A 21,069-nucleotide genomic window follows, 5' to 3' on the forward strand; every position below is an offset into this window, starting at 1 on the left:
AAGAGTTCAGGGATCCCTCAAAGTGAACCACTGTCCCCCCACCCCAAGGTTGTCAGTACTGGAAGCCAAAAACTAACGGGCAGCAGAAGGCAGTCCTCATCCAAAGCACAACAATCCGTGCGAATCTTCCCATTTTGGCAATTAACTTTAACATAAGATCCAAAGACAGCAGGCAAATTTTCAGACTAATGTAATTTTGAAGTCGCAGCATAGATGGTGCAAAAGGACCCTAAATACCTTTTGAGATATGCCAATATAACTTACTAGGGCTGTTCTGCCACTGCTTATTTTGTACCTATATTTAACCGAGTCCTTGAACAATCCTGGAAACTGCAGGTCATTAGTTATCACAGCCAACCTCAGTGACAGGGCAGGCAAGAGCACATGTTAGGGGATGGCCAGGGGAGGGTCTGTGCCATGGGGAAAAGACCGGGGAGCCGCAAGCTGTCCCCAGTATGCTCCCCAGCTGGCCCCATGCCAGCAGCTCACCCTGGGGAGTCCTGCAGGCTTACCTAAAATAGCGGCTCCCTCTCAACCCTGGCCTTGGGGGAGGCTCAGTATCAGAAAAGTAGCAGCCTAACACCCTGCTGCGTCTCATCACTTCAAGCCCTGGGAAGTCCTAACCTAACCTATGCACTACCCAGTAAAAACATATCTTCAAATACATTTAGAATTAAACAAACAAACAAGCAAAACACAAGCCAAAAAATCCCCAAACCCCAGCACTGATAAAGAAGGTGAGAGGCACTGAAGATATTAAGACTCCTCTGAAATCTGGCATTGAACTGCATTGATTCTATGTTGAAAAGACAGAGCAAAAGTAGGAGTGTCAGTCAGATGCCTGTTAGGAGATACTGAAAAAGCAGTAATTTTTCACTCAGAAAACAGTGAAATAAGAGGCCATGAAAGATATATTGACAATAAGCATGGTAGAGATGGTAAATTGGGTACGGAAATCTCCACATTCTCTAGAAACAAAAGGACATTAAAAGAAAATAAAGAGGCAGAGATTTTACAAATAGTGAAGGGCAACAGTTTCACACAATGTATGATTATCTATAGCACTGCCCGCCATAAGGTGTTATTTGGATTGAGTGCTTAGCAGAATTTTTTTTAAAAAAAGTCGTATTACATGCTAATAAAAGCATGCAATCAGACATGATAGCTGAAATGTAGGGAAAAAAATTCTGCAGGATTTGTAGAAGACAGCACAGAAGGTATATGTCAGTGCACAGGTCCATGGAGGTAACTCTTACCACTAAAGTGTGGGCAATCCCCTCTGAACTAGAGCCAATTCAGGTTTATGTACAATTTATCATTGAAATAGAAAAAAGAAAAAGCTTGAGCATTCTTAAGTCTCCATGACACATTCTGAGGATTATTCAGGATAGAGAGGTGGTGGGAGAAAAGTGAGGAAGAGGCTGTAAAAGGGAAACACTTTGCTTCATTTTTTAAAAAAACACCCTTTTCATCCCTTGCAATCTCTGCCAGCCAAGAAAGCCATAGCGGAAAATTACTGAAGACAGTTAACATTTAAAAAGGATTATAAGCAGTAAGCTCAAGTTTTCTTTGAATGTGATGCCCCACCACTGATGAGATTTTTCAACCAAAGGAATGCACTTCTATGCTCAATCTTTGTGTTTCTTCATCCTCTGTGATGATCTGAGGTAGCTTTGTCCGCCTGTGGGAAGGTTAAGCAGCACAGTGTTTTGAAAGAGAGAAACAAGTGAAATGCTCAGAGCTGGTTTTATGCAAAAGGCTATTTACATACCTATGCATTACTGCTACCTTACCATTTGGATTCATGCAAGGGTCTATCAAGGAGTTTCCTGAGCTCTTTGCTTTCTGAACAATAATGAACTAAGCTTTTGATGCCAGCTCTTATTACTAGAAATGCCTTTAAACACCTACACATCTTTTGCTCTACTCACACTTAATTATGAGCTCATTTGACAACTGACAGTTAACCTGATTTCCTTTATTTTTTTTCCTTTTCTTTTCTAACTTAACTGACTGTGCTATAGATGCTAGCATTGATGCCAGTGCAGTCTTGGTCTCTGCCTTTTCACTTCCATTTTCTATCCTTGCTGATGTGCAAAACAGTATTTTCAGTTTTCTGGTCAAACTCAGAAATGTTCAATGTCTTTCCTCCCCCCCCCCCCCTATTAAAACACATGTCCCAATTTAATTTTTAATTGAAGAAAATCTGTCATTTGTTCAGGAAAAAAAAATAATAAAGCACTACTATCCCAAAAGAGAAGCAATTTGAAAATGAAATTACTTGACTTTGCCAAGGTTTTCTGAGACTCTTCCAACAATTCACTGAATTTGTCATGAATGCATCACTGTGTGGTCCTAAAATATGGGGTCCTGTTTGCTCATACTGCTGCCCTTCACAGTTCTTAATGCACTAAACAATTCTACATTACCATAAGAATCCCAAGCTTTTTCTGAAGCATTTGTAAGCCTGTGAGAGATTTTTGGTATGGTTCCACCTTTACATTTACAAAGCTTCCTCAAAGAACAGGTCTGCATCTGGTCCTCTGTTTTTTCCTACTAGATTGTGGCTAAAAACACATAAACTCTCAACAGGAGCTAATGCACAATATCATTAATCAGTGCCACTCAGCAAATTCTTGCCAGTATCTTGGAGTAGCACTTGGGGGAATATTTCTCAGCCTCCATTCATAACCAGTGACCTCTTGCTTATTATTTTTACTGCAGTGACAGTTTCACTAGATCAAGAGACTTCCCCATATGTCCTCTGTTGGATTTGCAGCAGTTACATTTTAGTCTTTCTAAATTCATATTTGGCTGCAAGTTTCTTCCCCATTGTCTCATCTTCAAATACTTCTGCCCAGTGGATGCAAACTGGCTTTGACCCCTCTCCAGCTACTTTGTGCAATGGGTCTGCATCACAGACCCATTGCACATTTCTTCTTCTCCCCATTTTGCATGCTTTTGTTTCCCTTTCCCTTATGGTCTCAGACAGAGGCAGTAGGTATAACTACAATCTTCAAGGAGGAGTCTGAAATGGTAGCAAGAAACTGTGGGTTTCAGCCTCCTTCATAATTTTCACTTTTCAGAGTACAACCTGGCTCACTGCTATGCAGTGGCAGCAGAGCATGAGCCACCAGCCTCCCAAGGCTCTGTGGTCCCACCCCACAGCAGCCAAGCCCTTCCATGCTCAGGCATCGTGTCCAGGGCCTGGGTACATCATCTCCCACCAGTGACACTTTACACCAGTGGCCACCCAACCTCGTCAAGGAAGGGCCACCTTAACTATCAGAATGTGTGGCAATGTGGGTGCCACAGGCGTGCAGGGAAAGGCAGGAATCATTTCAGCAGTAAAACAGACAATGGGATGTTGTTACCGCTGTGCTGCATTTCCCAGTAACGCTAATGGAAGCCGTGTGCGCAGGCTCAGGACAAACTTATGAGCAGCCTACTGGAAGATTTCTCTTAAGCCTTTCAGACAATTCAGGTTATATCATCCCATATTTAGTTCATTCTTGCCTGCTTACCATAGTGCTACAATGAATCTCATAGACACATCTTCAGCGGGAAATGGAAAATATCTTTTAGTTTGCCAGCAGGAAAAAAAAAAGTTAAGATTAAAGGCTGTTGTCAGCTCTGTTAACAATGTCTTTTGCAGACTTGTCTAATCTTAGTTAGTGTTATTTTCACACATAGTGAAGTATTAGCTGTTGTCTCTGTCATAAGTAAAAATCCCATATCTTTAGCAATGTGCTAAAACTTGGAAAAGAAAAATTGTCCTTCATAATTCCTGACAAGATTCCATTATACTGAAAGGGAAAAGTGATCTTCTATTTTACATACCCAAAAGATGATGTCTTGAAGGCTGTGATGCCTCTGTTACATGAAGAATATATTTCCACATCACTGCAGTTACTCTTAGACAACACATCCATTGCTCCCCTCCAAGTCTGTATTTCATATAACACGGGAGCATGTCCTGTGGAAGACACACAACTTTCATGTCAGATCAGAGTTAATCAAAATATCACAAATAAAATATATTTTTTTTCTCAAAATCTTTAAACCTAATAAATTCTCAACAGAAATCTGGTTTATAATAAACAGATAATTCTTAACTGTCTGAATAAACTACATGATACTGTTTCAGCATGTACTTTTGCAGCTCTGGGGTATTACAGCAAAGAGAGCTGGAGGAATCTGTGACAGCTGAAGATTAAAAGGTAAAATCCTTCCCTAATATAAATTCTCCTAACTTTATCAAATTCAATCAAGCTACAATGATTTACACTTCCCAAGTGTTTTCAGCACAGTTTCTTTCACAAATAGGAGGGTGAAAGTTGGAATAAGAAAAGGTAGAATTATGAATAAATAAAACTAAGAATGGAAACTGCATAAAGTCTGCTAGAGACCCCTGTTCAAATGTAATTCAGCTAGAAAGTGAGTGTGCTTTATAGCTGTGTTGTACAGAAAAAAAATTAAGATACATTTTTATATCTTTAGAAAAGTAACCTATTATGTCCCACACAGTCCCTGTGTCAGATGCACTCATCTGTATTTGCTAAGTTCAATGGTGTGTCATTAAGGGAGCAGTTCAGTGGCCCACACATGGATCTCTAGTGACGCTGGGATGCTCTCAGGCATCCTTTCAGCCTCCAAATATTCTCCCAAAGCATGCAGGTTTCCCAGGTCTTGGGTGTTATGTGCCAGCCCTGCACAGGCACTGCAGACACCCTTGGGCATCTCAGACTGATCAACTTTCTTATGTCTGGGCACCTGAAACCTGCCCCTGGCAGGGAACCAGCTTTAGATTAAGACACCTAAATTTAGATGCCTACACTTGTCATGGTTTAACCCCAGCTGGCAACCAAGCACCACACAGACACTTCTTCTCTCCATCCTCCCCCGGTGGGATGGGGGGGAGAATTGAAAGAGTAAAAGTGAGAAAAACCATGGGTTGAGGCAAAAACAGTTTAACAAGTAAAGCAAAAGCTACATGCAAGCAAAGCAATACAAGGAATTCATTCACCACTTCTCATCAGCGGGCAGGTGATCAGCCATGCCCAGGAAAGCCGGGCTCCATGACGCATAATGGTTACTTGGGAAAACAAACGTCATCACTCCAAACGTGATCCCCTTCCCTCTTCTTCCCGCAGCTTTATATGCTGAAGCACCATGTCATATGGTATGGAATATCCCTTTGGCCAGCCGGGTTCAGCTCTCTGAGTCCCCTCCCAACTCCTTGTGCACCCCCAGCCCCCTCACTGGTGGGGTGGGTGAGAAGCAGAAAAGGCCTTGGCTCTGTGTCAGCGCTGCTCAGCAGTAATGAAACGCATCTCTGTATTACCAACACTGTTTCCAGCACAAATCCAAAACACAGCCCCATACTACCTACTATGAGGAAAATTAATGCTATCCCAGCCAAAACCAGCAGAACATGTAAACTGTCTGCAATGTCTGGAGGTGTCTGAAGGTCCACACAGGGCTGGTGGATATGACCCAGGTTCTGCAGGAGACTCACAGCCCACTGCAGGAGACCCAGCTGGAGCTTGCTGAGGGCACACTCTGTCCCTTCATCCAGGTCATTGCTGAGTAAGTTGAACAGAACTGGTCCCAGTACTCACGCTGGGGCACACTGCTGGCTACAGGCCTCCAGCCAGGCTGTGCTGCTGATCAGAACCCTCTGAGCTCTGCCATTCAGCCAGTTCTCAGCCCGCCTCACTGTCCACCCATCTAACCCACGCTTCCTAAACTTGCATATGAGGATATTACATGAGACAGTGTCAAAAGCCTTACCGAAGTCAAAGTGGACAACAGCCACCACTCTCTCCTCATCTACCCAGCTAGTCATTCCATCACAGAAGGCTATTAGGTTGGTCAGGCATGACTTTCCCATGCTGAATCCATGTTGTCTGTTCCTGATGACCTTCTTTTCCTCCACATCCTTAGAGATGACCAGGGGTGGAGGTGAGGTGACTGGCCTGTAGTTTCCTGGGTCCTCTTTCTTGTCCTTTTTGAAGCCTGGAGTGACATTGGCTTTCCTCCAGTCCTCAGGCACCTTTCCTGTTCTCCATGACTTTCCAAAGATGATGGAGAGTGGCTTAGCAGTAACATCTGCCAGCTCCCCTGGCACTTGGGGCTGCATCCCATCAGGGTCCATGGATTTGCGGGTGTCAGGTTTGCCTAAATGATCTCTAACATGACCCTCCTCAACCAAGGGAAAGTCTTCTTTCTCTGGGCTTTCTCTGTTGCCTCAGGGATTCCTGAAGGGTACCCTTAGCAGTAAAGACTGAAGCAAAGAAGTCATTCAGTAACTCCACCTTCTCTATATCCTTCGCCTTCAGGGCACCTACCTTGTTCAGCAGTGGGTCCACGTTTCCCTGGTATTCCTTTTGCTACTGATGTACTTGAAGAAGCTCTTCTTGTCCTTGACATCCCTTACCATATTTAATTCCAAATGGACACATTAGGTCACATCCCAGCATACACTGACAACATTACTATATTCCTCCTAAGTGGCCTTTCCCTTTTTCCACATTCCATAAACCTTCTTCTGTTTCAGTTTTGTTAAGACATACACTCTGGAAATTTTCACTTGGGTAATTTCCAATTCTATCATAAAAGCATCTAGACTTAAGTGCCCTAATTTCTTAAATGCCATCTTTTGGACATGCAAATGGATGTTCTGCATTTAGCAATAAGCTACCTGGCCCATATTTAAACTTCTTTGGGTCCTGCAAGCCAGACACTCAATATCTTGCATGTAAAACCCATCTGGGACATGCTACCAGGTGTAACATGGGTGAAGGAAGCAATGACTTCCTTCCAGGTAGTCTCCGAGAGTGGTGTCCATGCTCCACTGACTGCTACCAGAACAAGCAATAGACTAAAAAGTCATGGTCACACACTCACTACTCCAATAAGTAAGTCTTGTCTTCTGATGGAGAAGGGGTGTGTCACACCTCTTCTTCCCAAAGTCTGTGAGTGAAGGAAGGATTGAATTCATGTCCAGCCATACCTCACAAGGGTAGATGAACAAGGGCCAGTGGGTAAGAAGAGGACCAGTGCCACCTTCTCACTTGGCTGAGAGGCAAATGTCCCTGTTGTGAGAAGGGACGTGCTCTGGCGCTTATCACAGCCTCATGGCAAGGTAACCCAGCCACAGCCAGTTGCCTTTTTGGAGCCCTAAATCCACTTGGGTCCCAGGGAGGAACGTGGCATTTCTGTTAGTGCTTCTCAAACAGCTCAGGAAGCTTCCCAGGCTGTGTGCTGAGCTTCACTGGTAGCTTTCCCTGGTGTCTGTACAGACAGTGGGGACCCACAAAGTCAATTTCAGTCCCAGAAAGTGCTGAAAAGTCATGAGCCTCAGTGGTTTGCTATTTGGGATTGCAGCTCTATATAGTTATTCTGCTGGTATGTGTGACAGGGATCCAAAAGAAAGCTTTTTGTCTGTTTTCCAAGAGTTTTTTTCACAGAGGAATGATTGGTCTATTTAACAAACAGTGCAAGGAGCATCTGATCTGTACAGAAAAAAACAACAATCTAATTATAAACAATTCTGTCTATGCCTCCTAATCCATAGTTTTTTAATTCCCTCTCTGATTTAATTTTATTTTAGTACTGTTTTAGGGAAATAAGATCTTTTGCTTTAAAACTTCATCTGCTCCCACTTGTCATAATTTAGAAGCTAATAATCCTCCTCATGACATCACACACACTCACTGAAACCCATTATGCCAAGGACAAAGTATGACAGTCTGAGGCGTGGAGAATAAGAACAACAGATGAGAGACAGCAACAGATGCAAATTAGCTGCTAAAGACAAAGAATTATATTGTACCCTTCCACAAGAGAACTCTGGGAGGAAGGCAAACAGCCCAGCAGTGCTGTCTGTACCCCGGGGATGCTTTCTAAAATCCCTCACGCATCGTTAGCAGCAATGGAATTGATCAGACCAAAGCTTCTCTTCTTTGCAAAGGAAATGTAGCAGGTTAACAAACGGCAGCTAAAATAGGGTATTAAACACAACCTAGCACTTAGTGTAACCAACTCATGGTTGCCTTAGGTCACTTCTAGTACTAAGTAAAAGCATGGCTTTACTCCAAACCAGTGTTATCTGTTTCCCCATGCAGTTTGAAATCATGTTCAGTATTTTTTAAACAGTTGTATTTTCTTTGATCACCGTGAGATGAGCTGGGTAAGAGTCACAAAAATGATTGGGATGTTTGGATAGGCCCTGAACCTATTCAGTCTCATATTTATAGTGGTTTTGCCCAAAGGAGTCCCATGTTTACTGAAAAACCTAATTTCATTGTACTACAGTTGAGTGTTGGAAACATGTTCAGAGACCACAATGGTTGCAAAGACAGTTTTTACTCAGACAATGTGTTCCCCATGAATGCTGTCAGCTGGGAGAGACAAGGAAGGAAGGTGGGTTGGAAGCATGTAACACCAGGCTCAAATGTAAAGGATCAAATAGTATGTTTGTCTTTTCACTGTAGGTTTCTGTTTCCATATTGCAGATCAAGAACCACTTACCCTTGGCCAAAAAAAGTTCTGCTTTTTTTTTTTTAATACTTAAAACTTTTTTAAAAAACTTAAGAGCAGAAAGGATCTTTAAGGTGATGCCTTGTCTCCACCAGTGACTGCAAGCAGGTGTACTCAGGAGGAGAGTACAAGAACATGACAAACATCCACAGCCCTGCTACCAAGTACATTAAGAGCATTCTGTAATCCTTAGCAAAGCTCTTCTGTGTCTCTTGAGTCCATCTAAACTTTGAGCATCCATGATGTTTGTAAGCAGAAGTTCACAGCTCAAGGACACCCTCAGGGTGGAACAACCTCCTGTGCTGTCAGCTGAACCTGCCACATACTATTCTTATCTGCCAGTGTCGCATCCCTCTATCAGGAGTGTGCAGCACAAGAAAGTGCCCCCTTTTCAATCCCTTTCGTGATTTCATAAACTTCCATGAAGGCCACACACACACAATTAGTTGTCTCTTTTTCAGACTGCTTGTTTGCTCTATCATTGTTCCTCATACAGAAGCAGTTTCATACTTTTGATCATCCTTGTTGCCTTTTTCTGAAACTTTTTCAGCCTTTCTACACCTTTTTGAGAAAGAATGACCAGAACTGCTTGCAGAGTTGAAGGAATGAGCAAATCATGGACTTATATAGTGGCACGATGATGACATCCAGCTTTCTCTCTTTTTCATTCTTGGCAATTGTTAATACTTGCTTTGTCTCAGACCACATATGATAGCAAGCATGAATCGTTTTCATGGAGCTATCTATCATAATCGAGAGCTTTTGCTGCTGAGGAAAGCAATCAGTCCATCTTTTTATATATGAAATTAGCATTGTTTTTCCCCCACCTTCATATTTGTCTACATCAAATTTCATCTGTCATTTTATTGCCCACTCAATCTAGCAAGATCCTTCTGCAACTCTGCACAATCATCTTCCCTACCCTGAATAAATCATTAACTTTGTATCATCATCAAACCTCACTCCTCACCCCTCCTTCCATGTCATATATGACAGCGTTGAACAGCACAAATCCCAGTACAGGTTTTCTTGCAGGATTCCCCTTAAAACCTCCCTTCACCATGAAGAATGACCATTTCCTCCCACTTTCTGGTTCCTTTCTTTTAATAAATTATTTGTCCACACATGAACCTTGCCACAAGGCTGCTTTGCTTCCTTTAAAGCTTTTGGTGAAGGACCTTGCTGAAAGTCTTTTGGAAATTCAAGAAGAGAACATAGCCCGCTTTTCCTTCTTCAATTGCTGTTGACACTTGCAAAGAACTGAAGATCTGAGAAGGTGATGTTCATCTATAAAAATTATAATGATTATTCCCTGGCAAAATGGAGTGCTGTTACTCCAGCCAGGAAAATTTCCTTGGAGAAATGACAACGCAGGGAATCCAGCACCGATAAAATAGGTAGTTTTCCATATGACACAGTACCCAGCACTCATTTCCGGAGGAAATCACCCATGTCAAGAAGTCAGAAGGATTCAAAAGAACACTGGGTGACCACAGTCTTGTTTTCCAATAGTGTAGGAAGGGATATTGAAACTCATGAATCAGGGCTTATATGATTGTCTCAGTAGAAAAGATCAGGATGAAATCTAATGAAGCTTAGTAGATTATCCAGTTATTTTCTGAATACTCCTTCATTTGAACCTGATTTAACAAAAAGAGGCATAAAATTTAAAGGGCACATTAGCAGGAGAATCAGCTACTCATCCGACATGGAGATGCAGGCTACAGAGCTGGTCAGAGGAACTGCCTTCCTGCTGGGCACCAGGCTGCAGCACCACTTGCTTGGGCTGCATATGAGGATAAAGACTAAGACTGAATTATCTGCAAAGCTTTTCAACAACTTATCTTCATTTTAATGCTGACACATGGGTTACAATATAAGCTATCTGAGATCTCAAAATCTTAATTTAAATTAAAAAATATCCTATTTATTACCCTCAAAATAACTCACAGCACTCTAAACCCAGTCTGATGTTTGTGTTTGGAATATTTCTCATACTGGTTTGCCCTTCCCTTCCCAGCAATTTGCAGCAGGATGAGATTCTCACACTGTTCAGGCTGGATCTTGTGATATTTGGTGTATTACAGACAGTGCTACAGCATTTCTTTATGATAAACATAAGAGCTGATCAGCACATTGGGAAATATTTTGGAGCTCTGCAGACATAACAATCTCTTGGGGTTTTTTTCTTTGTTCTTCCTTTACTCCACACACCATATGCTAAAAGTAGTATGGTAAACGGTATTTCCACCTTTTTTGGGGTGTAATACTTTGTATCCAGTGCCAATAATAATCAAAAGTAAAACATTAACCCTCTAGGGTCCACCTTACCTCTTGAAAACTTCTGGTCTTGATTTCTACTGCATCTATGTGCCTCCAGGACAGAGCTAGCACAGACAGTTCTAAGTTAGCTTCGCACTAACTAGGTACATTCACCTTACAACTATTGCATAGAAATACCCTAGCACAGCTCAGATGGCTGGGATTTGAAAATTAGCTTGCATAACTCTGATATGTATCTGTCCACACGTTTACTTCAGAAAGGTATCTACTCCTTAGCACTGAAGAAGGAAAAAAGATCAGCACAAGGTATTTTTTATTTACTCCATTTTGATTTGCACATGCAGCTGATCACTGTAGTATCTGAGTATGGTATCCATGTTCAAATACTCTATAGACATAATTTTCTGTGCATTAATAAATGCAAAACCAGTGCAGTTTTTAGTAGCATTTATTCATTATTTGTGTGTAGTGATACATAGTCTATTGGCATTTTGGCAGGGAATCTACTTTAATAAGCAGAATGACCTTCCCAAATTTCCAGTCTTCAAGAACACAATTCAATTGTCATTTTCATAAATACTTCTGAAGAGCTTCATTTTTGAGAGCAATCCCATTGACACTACATTTTATCCTATGTGTCTGCAATTAGATCTGTCTGTGTTAGTCTTTTGGTTGAATGCATTTAGCCAAAACATACACTGCAAATTGTAAAGATACTGCCAGAAAAGACTAAAGAAAAAAATATATTCCCAGTTGCTATAAATGAGTGCATCAAACATGATTGACAGCAGATTATTAAAAGAGTAATTGAGATACTGTTTGAAAGTAATTAAGCAACTAGGAGACTTAACTCAATTGAAAGACAATATCTTTATTAAGGGAGAACAAGATAAAGGATAAGTTGAAGTGGATGACACTTCCCAGAAAGAATAAGCTATTTCTGAAATCCCTAAATTGAATTTCAATTGTTACCCACCTTCTTACCTAAGCTTGTATATGTGTGCACAGTATAAGTACATATATTCTGAAGTATTGATTTTCCCTCCCAACGGGGCTGGCTCGATAGTATGCTTGTACTGCTAATACACAGCACAGGTGCCTCACATACATGCTGCCCAGGGAGAACAGCATCATGTTCCTGTTTGGGGAACAGAAGCACCTAAGCCCTGATGTACTGATAGTTGCTAATCTTTCATATTCTGTTGTACTTGCACCCTCCTGCTGATTTCCATAGCATGAAAATACACTTTCATAGTCACAGCGAAGCTTGTTAACTCAGTAATTGCTTCTTTGCTGGCTCTTTCCCTTGGTCGGTCTGGCCCTGCAAACAGCAGAGTCTGGGTGAGCATCTGGAGGTGAGGAGGAGGGAGCGACCTGCAGGGACAGTTCAGAAGATGCTGTCTGGTGCCACTGAAGACCCAGGTGAGGATTCTGGAGAAAAAGGCAGCTGTCCTGATGCCACACCACACAGACCATGCACTAGCTCTACGTTGCTTGTGTCTTTTTCATCTATACCTGAACGAATGAGGAAGGCACAAGTGAATTCATGTGTCAGGAAGCTGATCACGGCTGCTACTTCAGGCTAACGAGCTTGGCTAGCCAGAGGTTTCTTGGCAGTAACAGGGAAAAATGGATTTTGCCAAAAGTGGCCGCGTAGCTTTTGCAAGGGCTGCTCTGCCCAAGCAGGCCAGGGAGCTGGTGCGAAGTCAGGGCCTGGCTCCAGGAGGAGACGGCAGCCTCCCTGAAGCCAGCACCTCTGCCCTCTTTTGCATCGGCCTGGGGAGAGCAGCCAGACCCCGCTCTGCCCAGACAGGCTGACTCTGGCAGCCTCTGAGGAGAGAGTGAGGGAGGTCTTAGTCTCCCCAGGAGCCTTTACTTGGGTTTTCCCTCCCTCCCTGCTGCACAGCCCATAGGAGCTGCTCCTCCTTCACACCACAGGATCTGGTGGTACTCACTGTCCTGGTCTGCATCCATCTGCCACCTGTGCCAAGTGCCTGCCTCATCTCACTCCACCAGGCTATGGGACCTCATGGCTGAATGTGACACAGTGCAACAGCTGGGATGTGGGTTTTGCCCCATGTGAAGATTTTCAACACGAGGACCAACCCCAAATCCTTCCTCATCCAGAGCTCCACCTAAACTTCCCTAACTCAAGAAAAGTCTCCTCTCCTTTTCTATAATAGCTATGTAGAGGGCTCTCCCAGAGGTCCGCTGACTAAATTCTCTGAGCTGGATGTGCAAAAACAAAGGCAGGTTTCAGCAAAGAAAGAGGCATATTAATAGATGAAGGAAATTGTTTTCTTTGCTGTTTGGTTTTGGATTTTTTTTTAATGCCATTTTTCCCACATGTAAATGTTGCACTTTGAAGAAAAAGAGCACTATCAAATGCAGTCACCCGTGGTTCAGGCACTCTGCCTTTTCTTTGCCATCCAAAACATTTACAAAACATTCACATTTCAAAAATCTTTACTCTCCTCTTCTGATTTTGTTCTGCCACAGCCTACAGAAAAGATAACTGAGTATTTCTTTTTACTAAACTTTCACTCAAATCAAATATTTTTAATACAGACAGTACATAAAGGACGGATCCTTTATGTCTGGATGTTCTCCATAATGGGTTAATTGTATTTTGGTCTTCCCTTTAATTTCCACCGATTTTAGCTAAACCACGTACCCTGAAGGCATTGCATCTGACTGCCAGGTGTGGTACATTCCTACTTACTTCTGCCTCTCCTCATTTCCCACCACTGTAAAATGGTCATTTCTCATTATGCAAGAAAAAACATACTAAACTAATTCTCCAGTGCTTCTTTCTTTCCATGTAAATGCACATGTTGACTTCCTAGATTAATCTGCTTACTGACACCTAAGTAGTTGGGTATATGAACCAACAACATTAATTACCTTTACTGACATCAAGCCACTCGGTGCCAAGGACAGTTGGCAGTCAATATTTTCTGTGTTTCTTGTGCTAGGAAGCCAAAAAGGAACACCTAAGCTCAGGATTTACTTATTTAAATCCAGTGCAACAGCATTTTCCTCTCCCTGTGACCACTTTCATTAAATCAGTCCTAATCTTTCGACAATGATGTGAATGCCATTATGCAAATAAGCAACTGCCTTTCAGACTTGCAGAACCGATGACACCTATACAAAGATTTCTGAGACTCTTTAATAGTCGTAGTCACCGTACTTCATAAATACGGATTTGTAAGTATTGCATTTGGTGACTGATTTTTTCTGTGAGGCTGGCCACTTTTAAAGCCATATCTTGAAGCCGAGAACTAATGAAATGTTTAATATTCCAGAATAATTCACCTCCCATGCATCAGGATGTTGTAAAAAGGCTCCCATCTGATGACGCCTGTAGCTGGCACAGTACGCTCTGCATTTATCACAGTGCTCCAGATAATATTAGTATTTAATGACTGTGCACTGATAAGCTGAAACTGGATGAATAGACTGTCTTCATCTCATTCTGCTTAAGGTGACATGAACTTTAATTTATGTCACAGCCACTTGCAGCTATTCAGATACACTCCACAAACACTGATAGGAATACTCTATCAATCCACAACTGAACGACTATGAGAATGAGTTTGTTGTCTTCCTGCCTTTGGATTGCTTTAATAAAAGCATTTGTATTCCAGGAAGGAGGCAAGAATATAATTAATCATTGACACAACTGACTAGGCACATTGTCTAAGTGATTCATTAGGAAGCAATTTCAAGAATATTTATTTTGATTATATACATTTTATAATTCATTAGCAACATAATAAAGTGAACACTCAAAAGAATCCATTTCCTATTTTATACCTTTGAATTAAATATAACTGCATCCTTGCCCTCTGTGGCTCTCTGCAAAGCTTTGTGTCTGAAGCAAAATGCAAAAACAGTTATTGTGATGGATATAGTTAGTAATACCGGGCACCTGTATTTACAGGGGTGAAGTTCTTTTTGTATTGATGATCACAATTCAGACCAGAAATATGATACGCATGCTGCAAAATTCAGCCCCACAATTCAGTATTACTGATAACAGCCTTGGCAAATAAGTTTACAACTAAACAAGTGCAACCACATGCAAGAACAGTTATTTGCAATGATTTTTTTTCCAAACTCCAGCTGCATTTCACTGTGTGCACAATATGGACAGAAGGTGGGAAACAGCACTGCAGAATTCCCCACACCTCTGTGCCACCATCCTGAACCTACATGGAGCTAAGGTTATTCTACAGTGGCATGGTATGCTATATGATTTTTCTCTCTTTAAATACTTGAAGATAAAAAGTTTGGTTTGAAGGAGACGCTTTTCTGACACATATTTGAGTAGTATTTCTTGAACTCCATAAGTTTTCGTGCCAGGTCAACCCACTAGGGCTTAACTTGTTTCTGTTCACTGCTAGGCCTCGATGGCATACATTACCCCCAGTTTCCACCTGCAATTTATCTAATGCTTTTTTTGTAGGTGCATCATCCTAACACTGAGAATGAGAGCTACGGGATGAAACAAGAGGTGAACAATATTGTCTGTGTGTCAACTGAAATTGGTGTAACTCTGAGCTAGTCCAAACTTGTTTTTCACAAGAAGATGGGTTCCCCCAGCCAAACAGACCTCTTGCACTGGCTGGCACATCTGGTCATCTGGATCTGTCTAAGCAAAGATAATAATTTATTTACAAGAACTTTATCTATTCTTAATGACAGTGCTTGTGAAAATAGCTTGATTGGTAAGGACTGAGACAGAAGGCTTCTGGGAAGAGACAAAGGGAGAGCTGAAGGAAGGTGAAAAAGCAAAATGAGCAGTGAGAGTATAGAGTTAAAAATAAGAAGTGTAAATCTAAAAGATGTTGAAAACATTATGTAACTACTGAGGTATTTGACATGAAAGCTTAGGCTGGGAATTACAGGTTCCCTTCCTTTTTCTAACAACATCTAGTAGGAGGCTGATGACAACTCAGAACTTCAGCAAGAAAGAGTATCAGACACGGATAACAGAAACTATCTTTGTGCCTGAAGAGTCTTGTTAAGCATTTGTGATGGAAAGCATCTGCTTTATTCGCCTGACTATAACATAACCTTTTCATTTTCACAGTTGAAATCCTCCAGTTATATAATGCTTTGAAGAGCTTTTCGATTTACACTCTGTATTTTTAACTTTATATTCTCACTCCTGAGCAGATACCTTACTTGAGGGACAAACTGAACTACAGCTCTGCAGTGATGCAAATGTCAGCCCAGTGAAGAACCTCATCTCACATAGCCACAATTCAGCCACATCCCTCCCCTGTGAGGGCTGCCCACCTTTTACCTAACAGTCTTGTGGTTAAAGCACCCATCCGAGCAGCTGGAGGTCTAGAACAATTGAAATCTACACCTCTTTTTTTGCCATACAATCACTTACTGTGCTATATTTGCCAGTTTCTGAACACCTGGACATACTCAGCATCTGTGGGGTATATCTGAGTTAGGCAGAGATGCTATGGGGCACTGTTTTTGGCACATAATCCAGCTTTAATGCTCGTTTCCAGATTTGTTTCTGTACTTGGCATTAAACTGTATTTAGCTGCAAAGTGGAAAAGGTCTTGAGAAAATGCAGGTCTTCCTCTTACACACTTGAGTGTCCTAAGAACTGGGCTTTCAACCCACATGGTTTTTGCATCCCTCCTCTTGGCCCATAAAAATCTTGGAGCCTTCTCTGCTCCCTGCATGTGACAACAGCTGAACTTTGTGCAGGGATCAAACCTTTGAGCACAAGAGAAGCAGGCTCTGAACCTGTCCTTGGCTCCACCACGGTCGGGCACAGTGACTGACCTTTAGCAATGGCTGTTGGCAAGCGCCCTGAGCAGAGCAACTCTGGCCACGTGCAGAAAACACAGAGGGGGTCCCTCTACAAACCTAAAGCCAGGAAAGCACTGAGTGAATTTAAACATCTCCAGCAGCAGCTGCCACTGGGACTGGGATCTGCACATTTTTGTTACAGCTAAATCCTGCATTGGGTACTTCTTCCACCTCTTCTAGATGCTGGTGTCTGAAATGAGCTCAGGTTGAGAAGAGTCACTTTCCAGATAGAGAAGCATCCTCTCCTCCTCTGTGGTCAGGCTGCTTCAGGGTGTGAAGTCACTGGGTCAGGGAACTATATTCCCCATACTGTTGCTTATGGAAACCTGGGTGGAGAAGCAGCTAAGGCTCTCCATCTTAACTGCAGCTGAGGATACTCAATTCCAAGTCTATTATCTGAAAGCCTTTACAAGTGAAAAGATAAAAACTGAAATGTGCTATTTAGCATTTTATTTGACTGATGCATAAAAAAAGCTTTTTGCCTGAATTAAAACTATTTTATTTGTACCTGACAGGGAAAGCTGTTAATTGAGTGCAATTTTTGAAAATGTGGGCCAGTCTGAATTTTGCTCAGTTGTGCAGGCTGCATATGACCTGAACTATAGGATTATATTGTGTTATGACACAATTTGATTGATGTCTTTCTAGTGAAAGTTAGCAATAAAAACTAGTTTACTACATGAATGCAATCCTGATTCTTCTTACTTCAGTTGTACCCAAAAATAAAGGAAGGAGAGGTTCCTGTAGGGGAACTCAACTATAGTCTGCTAGAACCTTCTCAAAGAACAGAAGGAGTTTAATTCTCATTCCAAAATGACCAAGAGCTCCTACACAAAAGCCCTCTTACAACTACCTGGGAAGTACAGTATTACATCCATAGAGGAAAAGCACATCACTTCTTAAAGAGCTAATTCATCATGTCACCTGCTACCATATCCCCCTGCTTCATAACTTATTTTTATTGACCAAGGACAATGCAGTGAATGAAAAACACAGTAGAGATTTATTACACATTAAAAAACAGTCTAATAAAATATAAAAAATCTCCCCCTTAAACACAGTTATTGATAACTTCTCCTCCTAGAGTACAGCATGATGTAAGAAACACCATTACTTTACTTTAGAGATAATGGAGAAGGCAACCACCTGACGTTGTAAGCAAGTCCTTCCTTAAGCGGTTACAGAGGAAATAGATGGGGCTTTTTTCTGGACAGTGAAATCATACACTGAGCTTTTGTCTTCCTCTGTCTGGGGGAAATCGCCAGCATGGGCAAGGGAAGGTCTGGTGCCAGCACTCTGGAGGCTCTTTGGGTGCCTGCTCAGGCAACCCTGCCTTGACTGCAGCAACACTACAAGTGGCGTCTGGAGGCAGGGCTGTTGAGAAGCTGACAGCAAGGCAATCTGCACATTTTATGGAGCTGTCAGACTTCTTGCAGGATGGATTGTGCCCAGAGACAGGTGCATCTAAGATACTCCCATAAATCTAATAGCAGGTATGAGAAGAGAGCTGTCTACAACCAGTCAGAAACTCACACCGTCCAGGTTCACAGCTGAGACACCAGTTCTGGTGTTCAGGTTCCTCTCCAGCCCGAATGGAACAAATCTTGCACTTGCTGCTGCCGCTTCCTGGCCGGCCCTTGCTGGCTCCTTAGCCAGATGCCTTCCCACCCTCCACGCAGAGCGTTTCCCACCCCTTCCTTGAGCCAGGGCCATGAAGCCTCCTACAGCTTTTCAGGTCTGATAATGGATGTCTGAGTCTTGACACAGGCTCTCTTGTAAGCCTACCTTTAAGTATGACCTTTATATTTTGCCATACTGCTGCAAAGAATAATACTGGTTATAATTTGGGTTTACATTTATTGTATTATTTAACCTTTTACAAATAGTCATTTTATAAGTACCACAACCATTTTTAATATATCAAAGACTAGTCCAATCACTCAAGTGGCTGGTTCAAAGCATGCTGGGCAGTGCTAGTCTCTCCACAGCGCCTGGTGGCTTTGCCAATTTATTATTGCCTCCCTTGGATTTCTCATACAGGCCTGAGTTTCAAGCTTGGATTGAGAAAGTAATTTGTGGTCTCAGTCTTATAGTGTTAGAGAACATTTGATGTGGAGTTGATCGAATTAACATAAGAATTATTATAGTAAAAATGTTCCTTGCGATCTATATGTTTGTGGAAAATTATGATGACTATTGCTTCCAACTAAATACAACTCAAAAAGTGTCTTACAGATAAGCCATCAAAATTTTCTTGCTTCTTTTAGGATGATCAGGAGGAGCATATTTTAATTGACATAGTAGTGGTTTACTAGAATAATGTAATCTCAGTAGATAAGTAGATCAAATAAAAAACTTCAGCATCCTTCTTTTATTATGTATTTCTTTATCCCTTTGCTATCATCCCAATGAAAAGTAAATATAGTGGGCAAATTTATGCCTAATGCAGCTGGCGATAAATCTGAGTAAGTGGTTTGGTGCTTTCAGCTCCACCCAAGTACACAGAATAAAATAGTGGAAAAAAGTGTAAATCAGCAATGCCTCAGGTTTGCCAGTTTAGAAATCTGTCAAACAGTGCTGCTGAAATTAAACAAATGTAAACAATCATACGCAAAGCATGTCTGAAAGGTAAATATTTGGAGCTACACTGCAAAACCCTTTAGATGTTTTATTAACTACAAGAATCTTGGTACATAGTTGATTAGATTTTATAAAAAGTATTTTTTCTCTCAAAATCATAAATAAAAAAGTACTGCAATCAGACAGTGAAGTTTTGAATATATGTAATTCAGGGATACTTTAGGCTCTTTGTTTTCTCAAGTTTTAGGAGAATCGATTATTCCAGAATTTATGCACCTTCTTCCCTGATAAATATGGAATTAAATATATTTGAAAATAAAGAACTCCCTTGGGAAAGGAGGTTTGCAAAGGTGTGAAGAAAAGCCCTAATCCCTCTACTAGAGCATGACAGGTTGCTCTGTCCTTTTACTTCTGGAGAAGTTCTCATCAGTGATTGCCCTGCGGTATCATGAACAGGTCAGTGGGACCTCAGACCCGGCCACCGGCAAGCACACAAGGTTCTCCACAATTACTCTTTAAAAGGTATTATTGCTCACGCTCCAGTTATTGAGAAACACCTTCTGTAGTACCAGGAGCTGCACATTTCACATGCTATGATTTTTCATATATTAACAACTTGTAAGTCTGTCCATCAATCAGTTCTTTCTCCCCAAGACACAAAGTGATCAGCAGAGTAGACACCTGGCTAGCACGCTGAAAGGCTTACGTATAGACACTGTACCGACACTCCTAACTATACTCTTGGTGAGGCTTGTGGTTGTTCCCAAACGAAATAACTCGAACGTTGTGTACAAATAGGTGCACCGGTCATGTAATGGAGGCAGCCCTGCAGGTGCGCATCCACCTCCCTTCTGAAGAAACATGTTGCTGGGGTGAGTAGGTGCAAGCGCAGAAAATCGCATTGTTTTTTATTCCAAACCAGGCGTTCCAGACAACGTCACCCGAGGCAGCGGCACCCGAGGGGACGCCTCGCCCCGCGCGGCTCAGGCGCGGCGGGTTTGGCCGCCAGCGCCCGCCGAGCGCCCGGGTGGCAGCCACGGCAGGGCTCGGCGCGCCCGGGCTCTGCCGTCCCTCAGAGGTCGCCGCAGCCAGCGGCGCCGCGTCCTGCTTCGCCCGCCCGCCCGCCCCTTCGGCGCCCACCGGCAGCGCGGGGCGACGGGGGAGCCCCGCGACGGGACCGGCTACCGGGGAGCGAGGAGCGCGGCCAACGTCCCTGCGGTGGGACGGCCGGCAGCTCCCGCCGCCTCCACCGCCCCGGGCTCGGCCGCCGCGGCTCGGCTGGGCCCAGCTCGGCTCGCCTGGGGCTGCCCCGCCGCCCGCAGCCCCCCGGGGCCGGCGGGAGGCGCCTGCGCGCTGCGGCCGCTCGGTGCCGGCCCCGGCGCTGGCGCCGCCCGCAGCCTCCCGCCGGCTTCTGCCTATTTTAGTCACAGCGGCGGCGCGGTGGCCGTGGCGGGACGTGGTGCCGGCGGTGCCGGGAGCGGCGAGGAGCGGCAGCGCGAGCCCGTACCCGTCCCGTCCGGGCGGCCGGGAAACTTTTCCGAGGGCAGGGGCACGGGGCAGGTAAGGGGCGCGGGCAGGGCGGGGGCCGGGCCGGGGCGGGCTGAAGCCCCGGCGCTGCCTCCGCCCGCCCCCCGCCGGCGCTGGCCACTCAGGCAGCGCGGGGAGCGTCGCCCCGCTCTGCCCGGGGCCGGGGCGTGAGGGGGAACCGGGGCCGCCTCTCGCCTCGTTGCGCTGCGGGGACACCCGCTTCGGGCCAGGGGCAGCGGCGGGGACCGGCCGTCGGGGGAGGAGGGCTGCCGCCCCGAGGGCTGGGCGGCG

The 21,069-nt window shown here is 43.5% G+C and overlaps 1 protein-coding gene across 3 annotated transcripts in view; it reads left to right on the plus strand.

Annotated features, from left to right (window-relative positions):
• The first annotated feature begins 20,619 nt into the window (after positions 1 to 20,619).
• Positions 20,620 to 21,069, plus strand: part of BVES (blood vessel epicardial substance) — a 57,282-nt gene continuing 56,832 nt past the window's right edge. For 2 of the 3 annotated variants that reach the window (XM_055714702.1, XM_055714704.1), the window contains exon 1: positions 20,620 to 20,775. The gene's annotated coding sequence lies outside the window, so the exon portion shown is untranslated. The remainder of the gene's footprint in view (positions 20,776 to 21,069) is intronic. The other variant, XM_055714703.1, reaches the window with a different exon arrangement.

The sequence above is a fragment of the Falco cherrug genome, chromosome 6, assembly GCF_023634085.1.
Source record: "Falco cherrug isolate bFalChe1 chromosome 6, bFalChe1.pri, whole genome shotgun sequence".
NCBI lineage: Eukaryota > Metazoa > Chordata > Aves > Falconiformes > Falconidae > Falco > Falco cherrug.